General features: G+C 35.7%; 1 non-coding gene across 1 annotated transcript; it reads left to right on the top strand.

The window, feature by feature from the left end:
* Positions 1 to 228: 228 nt before the first annotated feature.
* On the top strand, positions 229 to 301 carry Trnat-ugu (transfer RNA threonine (anticodon UGU)). Its single transcript has one exon. It is a non-coding gene; the product is annotated as a tRNA-Thr (tRNA).
* Positions 302 to 8,914: the final 8,613 nt, after the last annotated feature.

Raw genomic sequence — 8,914 nt, 5'->3', positions numbered from 1 at the left:
TAATCCAGGCTACTCATGTGAAAAACATCACCCTAGTAATATCAAGGAGTAGTCTACAAAATGAGTAGTGCTTACCAAAACTATTAAGGTCATCAAACACTAGAAATTCTAAGATACTGTCAGTCTCCAAGATCCTAAGGAGACATGATGACTAAGTGTAATGTGCCATCATAGATGGCATCCTGGAACACAAAAAGGACTGTAGGTAAAAAGTAAAAACTAAGGGCTGGAGATGTAGCTCAGTTGGTAAAGTGCTTGCTTTGTATGCACAAGGCCCTGGGTTCGATCCCCAGCACCACCAATAAATCAGTAAATAAAAACTAAGGAAATCTGAATAAAAAGGACGCTTTCACTAATGATAACTTATCAGTATAGGTTCATTAGTTGTGACAAATGAACTACACTAATATAAGATGTTAATAATAGAGGCAGTCGATGTCTGGGCATACAGGAGCACAGATAATCCCAGGTACTGGGAAGGCTAAGGCAGGAAGATCATAAATTCAAGGCCAGCTTCAACAACTTAGTAAGACTGTCTCAAAATAAAAAGAGCTCACTGCTAAATCTCACAGGTCAAGTTCAATTCCCAGGGCTGGAAAAAAAAGGTCCAGGGAATTGACAAAAGGGAATACAGAAACTCTGTACTATCTTTGCCACTTCCTGGTAAATATAACTAATCTTATATCAAAAATTTATTTTTAAATGCTGCTAACTTGTCAACTTTTCTTCTAACTTGCCAACTGCATGTTTATTTTGCCTATAGTGACTTCATTAAACAGAAATCTATACATAAGGTTACATTGATGAAGGTGGTAATAATGGAGGTGAAGTGAACAGGTTTGGAAAATATAGAGGATAGTAAATTAGATGAAGGACACATAAAAAATAAGCCTTTAGGCATGTTATGAAATGATTCTAATTTTTTTACTATAGAAATGGAATAGAAGCGTTATGGCCTTATTGTGATAGTAAATAGCATCCATTTTTTCTATTTCAATTTCTAAAAGACAAGCCCCAATATCTTATTAGTTCTGGTGGTTTGCTGATAATTTTTCTAAATGATCGATTAATTAACAATATTGAACACTTATCTTCCTTTTATTTGCACACATTTTCCTTTGTATTTAATTGGGAAAAAAATTAGTACCACATTAAACAGTAGACACATATCAGAATTTTTGTCTAATCTTAGTATTAAAAGTCAATTTCAGAAATCTTCTTTATTAAATATAACATTTGTATTTGTGTTTGTCAATTTATTTGCTTTGCTTTATTTTGCATTTGGGGATAGATGTCTAGAGTGTTGAGGGAAGGCCGTTTTTATATGATTATAATTCCATTTATAGTTTTTAAAAAGTTTTTTATCTCAAGTTGATATTGAACATTATCAAAAGCTTTTTCAGTGTTTATTGAGATTATCACTCAATAAACCTTTACTCACTTTTTATATTGGGATCCTCCTATAGTCCATTTGTGTGATAGGCTGTGTTGTTTCATTTGCTGTTCTTGACAGTGCATTCCTGAGATAATTTTTCTGATTCATTGTGTGTTATTTATGTATTTCTTTATTTCGGTACCAGGGCTTGAACTCAAGGTCACTGGACCATCAAGTCACATCTCCAGTTAGAGACAGGATCTCACTGAGTTGCTTAGTGCCTCACGTTTGGGATGACTGGTTTTGAACTCATGATCCTCCTGTCTTGGCCTCCCAAGCTGCTGGGATTACAGGCGTGTGCCACCATGCCTGGCTCATTGTGTGTTATTAAAAATATGTTGCTGAATTTTGTTGGACAATATTTCTAAATGTTTAACCCATGCTCAAAGGAGAAATTGGCTTATACATTCCTTTTCTGGTCATGTCTTCATCTAGTTTTGATATACAGTGGTGGATATTTTTTCATTTGTCTTTCAAGATGTATTCTTCAGTCTTCTTACTCTGTCATGGGAGATGATTGAATAGATTTCATCAGTGGGCTCCTTTTCCTTCTGGCTTCTGTAGAGTTCAATGATCTTTCAGCAGCAAATGAGGTAGGTGTGAGAATTTACTCCCCCAATTCCTTTTCTGTTTTGTATAGTTTGGTGTATCCTTCTACCAAAAATACCAGGACCACTGTGGATTTTGCCAATAATTGCTTCAAGTTGCCCCTTTAGGCAAAACAGCAGTATTGGCTTTGCCTGTTTAAATCTGGGTACAAAAATATTCATCTTTGTTTTATTTAATCCACTCCATACCACTAGAGAGAGTCCCTTCAATAAAATCTCCTTAGTTCCCCAGTGTGCATGTGGCAGCTGCTTCCTCCTGAACCCTGTCTGATATAGATGCCCAAGTTACATTCACTTCAAAGATAAGTTGTGCATACTCTTTCCTTCTATAAGAAATAAATTGTGTGATATAGACATAAATTTCTTGACAGAACTCCACCTATATAAACCATTGTTTTAGAGATCAAGATTAAGTATTTAATCTGTAAAAATTTTCTCATTTGATATCAATTATAGGGCATTATATTGTAAAAATGTCTATACTTACATAGCATTTCAAATTAGTGGCATTTAGCAATTCATAATGTTCTCATAAAAATTTGGAAATCTTTCACACCTGTAGCTGTTTTCCCTTTGGTTTAACATTTTGTTTTCTGATATGTTCCTACTCTCTTGATGTTTGTGGAAAGTGTGTCTTTTGCAATGCCTTTTCAAACAACAAGATTTTTGCTTTGGAAAATCAACTTTTCATTATCCTTTGACTTTCTCCTCATTGGGCCCATGCACTACCTTTACAATTTCATTCTCCATCTATACATGGTAAAAGAGATAATTGCACTTAAATTGTATGTTTGGAATATAAAGAGATAACCTTTTATGTGTTTGGAGAAATAGACTTAACACTCCCTAAGATGATAAAAACACCTACTGTGGTATTGCTACTAGAGATGAGACTGCTTTTCATCTTTGTATTTTATAATCCTTGATTTTGGAATGCTTGAGTTAACTGATAACGTGCAAATGAGTACATTTAATTAAACTTAATTAAGCTGGAAAACCCATTAAGAATATTGCCAGGGCAACCTGCAAAGTACAAATTTGATCAGTAATTCTGATGTAGTCACACCTTATGTGCCTCTTTAGATTTTCTTGGACTCATCTGTCTTCCTTCTGTTGCTCTACAATTGCCTCTGCCATAAGAAGAGAGTCAGTGAGACTCAGGATTCTGCTAAGGCTGAGCAGCCCTTTGTCCAAATTCTGTATATCACTTACAAACTTGAAATAAGTTCCCAACTACATTCCCAACTGCAGCTTTCCTGGTGGCTACCAAAGCAGCCAGTTAATATAACCTAGTTACTTGGAAGGGTTACTTCTCTGTGGGATGAAATTTGTCTAATGGTACGAGGTGAAAGAGAGAACAAGCAGGTCAATTTCCTTCTCTTGTTCCATCCATTTTTTTCATATAGTCTATTTAGAGAGAGTCTTCGTGACCCAGCAGTGCTTCCTCGGTCTGCTATCACAGTAACATATCAACCTTCTTTTGTTGTCCAAACCACCCTTCTCTTTTCTTTTCTTTACTCTCACTGGCCTTAGAATGCACTCCTCTTAACTAAGCTTCTATATTTCAGATATTTTAGGTTCTCTTCCAGGGAACTCAGGCAATACAGATATTACATCAGTCACTCACATCCAATAGCAAGAAGTCCAGCATGAAAGAGCACTATTGTCTGCCTAGGGAAGCAAAAATACTTTCTGATAGAAAAGTAAACGTGAGAATTCATGATTTTGAGGTGTTTTTTTTTTTTTTTTTTTTTACTTTTCAAGCTTTCCTTTCAAACAAGGAAAACAAGAAATATTTGCAAGGATGTGAAGAAATTAGAATTCTTATACATTGCCTGGGGAATGAATATAAGATAGTACAGCTACACTGGGTAATAGTTTGGTGGTTTCTCAATAAACTAAACAAACAATTTTCATAATACCATCAATTCATCTCCTGGCATATACCCCCAAATGACTGAAAACAGATACTAAGCAAAAATATTTATACAAATGTTTACAGCAACACTATTTATAACAATGAATAAGTGGAACTAGTCCAAATGTCTATCAACTGATGAACAGATAAAAGGTGCTATAATTATAATAGCCATACATGGGAATATTTTCCCACAACCAACAGAACTAAACACTGATGTATGCTATAACATGGGTGAATCTTGAAATATTATACTGGATAAAAGAAGCCAGGTAAGCAAGGCTCTGAGTGCTTCTTTTTATAAGAAATTTTCCAAATAGGCAAATCCATAGAGAAGGAAAAGAAATTAATGGTTGCCAGTAACTGGGAAGAGAGGAATGGGAAGTGGCTGCTTAAAGGAAATAGGGTTTCCTTTTGGGGTATGATTAGATGACAGTGATGGTCATACAAGGTTGTAAATATACAAAGGTTATTATGGTGAATTTTATTACAATATAAAGAACTAAAAATGAATTAAAATGCATGTGTTTATCTAACTCTATTTATCTGATCTTTTAGAAAAACCTTACCCTTTTCTAAAATACTGTCCTACTTCTTATAGAGAATCTCTTGGTTGGGAGAGTTGAGGAAGAATAGTAAATTCTGAAATGAACTATTATAGTTTCGATATGAGGTGTTCCCCAAAAGCTTCTGCGTCAACGCAGGAGATGATCAGATTATGAGAATCCTAACCTAACTAGTAGATTAAGCTACTTGATGGATTGATCATTTGAATGGCCTAACCAGGTGGTAACTGTAGTAGGGAGGATATTAAGTCTCTGAGGGTTTGCCTTTGGGATTTATATTTTGTCCTTGGCATCTCCTGCTCTCTCTGCTTCCTGGCTACCATGAAGTGAGCAGCTTTCCTCTACTACACCTTTCCTCCATGGTGTCCTGCCTCACCTAGGACCCAAACAATAGTACCAACTAACCATCATCTAAAACCTCTGAAACCATGAGCCCAAAATAAATTTTTCCTCTTCTAAATTTTTCTTGTCAGGTATTTTGGTCACAGCAAAATAAAGCAAACTAACGCATAAACCCTGTGACCTTATGCTCCTTAGTCACTGCTTGATATCACCATTTCCTTCTCCTTTAACTGACATCTGTGATTATGTCTCCTACAGTGACTAATACCAAAGACTTCAGCTTCATCATGAATGCTCATTGAAAATGCTAGCTCAAATGCTATTGTCCCTGATGAACACACTGAGATGCAGAGGCTGCCTTTTGTCGTTTATTGACTCATTTATAACCCTTATTTTAGAAATGACTAGGGTCAATGAATGCCTATATCAGGAGCCCTTATGTCTGTACCTGACTCATCATGGCCAAGACTCCATATGTAAATATAACTGGTTATTTGCCAAGCAATTTGACAGATTTTAGCAAAGTACATATTTTAGCTTTCTCTTGTCCATTTACTAGAGACTTTTGACCTAAGTTTTAGATCTGAAACCCTAGAATGTCTGAGTGTTGGGAATAACCATTCCTCTTCTTGGTGTGCTGTGAAGACATTAAGTCAAAGGCTACCAGGATATGGCCTATTGGCTTCTGGCAAGACTTACTCCAGATTATTCCTGGGATTTTTCTCTGAGTATGCACAGTGTGGAAGAAGTCTGCACTCTCCTGCTCCTCTTGCAGTATCTCAGAATGCCAGCAGGCAACACTTATGGAAAGTGGTGATGTTCTCAAGATTCTGACATGTTGTACATGGATAATCTGAGATTCCTTCTGCACCATGCCTGAAATAAAACATTTCTCTGTGATAGTGCCTTTGAAGCAAACAAAAAGAGTCCACTAATTTGGGGGTATGAATCTGAAATAATATTACTTTTAAGGTTGCATATAAGAAGGAAAACCTGCTTCTCCTAGACGTATAGTAAATTGAAGTTCTATGAAGATACAATGGAGAATGAAACCTGATCACAAAATGATAATTTTGACATAAATTAGACATGTTCAGAGAAATTTTCTGAATTAAATATCCAATGTGATATAGGCGCAAATTATAGACATCAACGATACCATAAAACTAGGTTACATTTAAATCTCTAATTCTTTAAGAGATCTATTTGAATAAGGACATTAAATTTTTAAATGCTCTTTTATCTATCTAAAAGAAATCTATGTGTAATTTACATAATGTGCAGACTGGGTACCTATTAAATATATTTTCAATGACTGAATAAAGATCTAATATTAGAAGTAATTAGATTTACAAGATTTTTTAAATTGGGAAACATTCATTTGCTACTAGTTTTCTATAATGAAGTATTTATTTGTTAAATCTTCAAACAGGAGAAATATACTTTTTATACTACCATGTCATTGTTGAAAAACAGAACATAATTTTCTTATAATGAACCAGATAATACATGAGGATAAAATAGCATCTATTTGTTCAATGCAACCTATTTTTTTTCCTGAGAAACAGAAGACTTATTTGACATGTAAAAAGTATTTTTATTAGAAGATTGAAAATCCTGGAAACGGTGATTAAAATGTAGCTAAGAAAAAAACTGTAATGGAGTTCCTATAAAACAAATTAAATTGGAATTTATTGACATTAAAATAAAGAAATGTTAGCCCAATAATGGAAGGATCTAGCCAGAATTAGAGAGTTGTTCATACAAAGCAAAGAAGTATGCTTCAGTTATCACTGTAACCTACAATGAAAAGTGGAACAACTGGCCCCTATATAATTAAAGATAACTCACTAACAGGGTAAAAGGGAAAATGAGGGAGTCTGGCATTTTGTGAATGCAAAAAGTTTGGGAGGTATGAAGAAACTGCCAAATAAAAAAGTGTAATTCACAGTATTAATTCCCTTAACAATCATTTTTTGAAAAGCTACCCTGAGTTGACCTCTCTGTGAAGTGACGTATAGTAAATTGAAGTTCTATGAAGATACAATGGGGAATGAAACCTGATCACAAAATGATGAAGTGCTGGGAATGGAAAGTGAAGAGGTGGTGGTTGACATTCTAGAGATAGCAAAGGATATATCTGAGGAACAACAACAACAACAAAAAATTAAACATGCCATTTGATAAGTGCCTTTGTACACGCACAAATAAAGTGTTTTAACAACTTTAAGTTGAGGGGGCGGATATTGATTCTTTCCGATAGAGTTGCCAAAAATCTCCCTGAGAAACTATGGTTAAACAGTAGCAATGCCCAGGAGTTATTGGCTATGGACCAGGTGGAAGAAATGCAGGTGGGTCATGTTTGCTGAAGGATGACAATAGGTAAAATCACTGCCAACAGAGGAAGAAAGAGATTGAAACAAATACCAAGCATTTTAAAACCAGATTCTTACCTCTGTAAGTTTTTTAGTAGTCATAGTTAGCAATAAGCTGATAAAGGAAATGCTTAAGAGTAACACAATATGGCTTCTCTGTAATTTTTTTTTTAATCCATATCACTTTGTCATCACCATGTCCAAGGTTATACAAGCAGTTTTTGCATTTCTTGGCATTGGTTGTGATACTTCCTCTCCTTCTCTGCTCTGGTTTTCTTACAAAGTTGATTTGTTCATTTTTTCTAATGCTTCACTATTTACCTGTTTCCATTTTTTTAAGTTTTGAGAGGGAGAGAGAATATGTGTGTGTTTAGTGGTTATTTTCTGATCAGTGGATTCATAGAGACCAAGTTTGAGAAAGACAAAATCTTTATTTTACATGTATCACCTTGAAGACCCTTTTTACCCCCTAAGGTATCCTGGCATCTCCTGGCATAACCTGTTATTAAAATTTATATTCAAAGCATTCTTCCTCTCGAATAGCATTTGCATTCTAAAAGAGGTTAGAATAAAAATTCTCTAAATTTCAGCATCTATAGAACATGGGAGAGAAAAATATTTGGGAAAAGGAGCAAGCCTTCATTCTATATCATTCTGCAGACATTTCTTTTTATGCTTGTAATTCAAACTTTGAATGCAATTTATAATTAACAATTAATATCACTTTACTATCATAAGTGAGTAATAACATGTTATTTTATATTAATCAAAATCTTATTTTTACAAAGTATTTTTATAGGCTAGTTCTTGTCAAAGTCTTACTATACTTGTTGTGGTGAGCCTCTTCTGCTGCTTTTGCAGACTATGGTCGCCATTACAAGATGGCGCTGGCTCTGCTGTGGTTTGTGACAAACAACTCCTTATTTGGGAGAGTTGGCGCATGGTTTTTCAGCACCCTATGAGAAAGTTCCACGTGGCAGTTTCGCATTGGGGCTTGAGGTGCTTTATTAAGGCTGGGAGGGGCATCCGGGATTCATTAGAAGAAGTATCAAGGACCTGAATAAACTGCTGAAAGAAGATTCCTGAGTTGCGTCTTCCTTGCGGGCAAGGGGTCGCGACAGTTGGTGTTGTTTTTGTGATTACCCATTTCAGAACTGGGGCAACTGGGGTTCACTGGGGAATTATATGTCTTGCTTCAGCTGATACAGCTAATAAATGACAAACCCTGAATTTGCATCAAACATTCTTTCTGTCTCTCAGTTGATGGTATCGCATACTTCTCTGTTCCTAGTTCCCCTACAAGGTTCTGACCTACAGTTGCAAGGTCCCATACAGAGAGAAAAAATTCTGTGTATGGGGGGGGGGAGTTTTCCAGAAATTTATGTGAAATCTTTGTATTTCAGATGTTTCAGGTGCAGGGAGTTCAAACATCACTAACTTGAGACATAGCTCAAGAAGTACTCTTGGGAATTATGCAAATCGGAGCTGAGCAGAAGAGAGTTAGCCCCCTAAATTAATCACATTCAACCCAAGTTGAAAACGGGTCCTAATGTAACAGATCTTGTGCCCTTCTACCTCTACCCCATCCACTTGCTGCCCTCCAGCTCTCAGGCCATCTCAGGGACACTGCCATCATGACTTAAATACTCATTTCTCCAGTTTGGCAGAAG

The sequence above is a fragment of the Urocitellus parryii genome, chromosome 10, assembly GCF_045843805.1.
Source record: "Urocitellus parryii isolate mUroPar1 chromosome 10, mUroPar1.hap1, whole genome shotgun sequence".
Taxonomy (NCBI): domain Eukaryota; kingdom Metazoa; phylum Chordata; class Mammalia; order Rodentia; family Sciuridae; genus Urocitellus; species Urocitellus parryii.
This window is presented reverse-complemented; position numbering and strand designations above follow the sequence as displayed.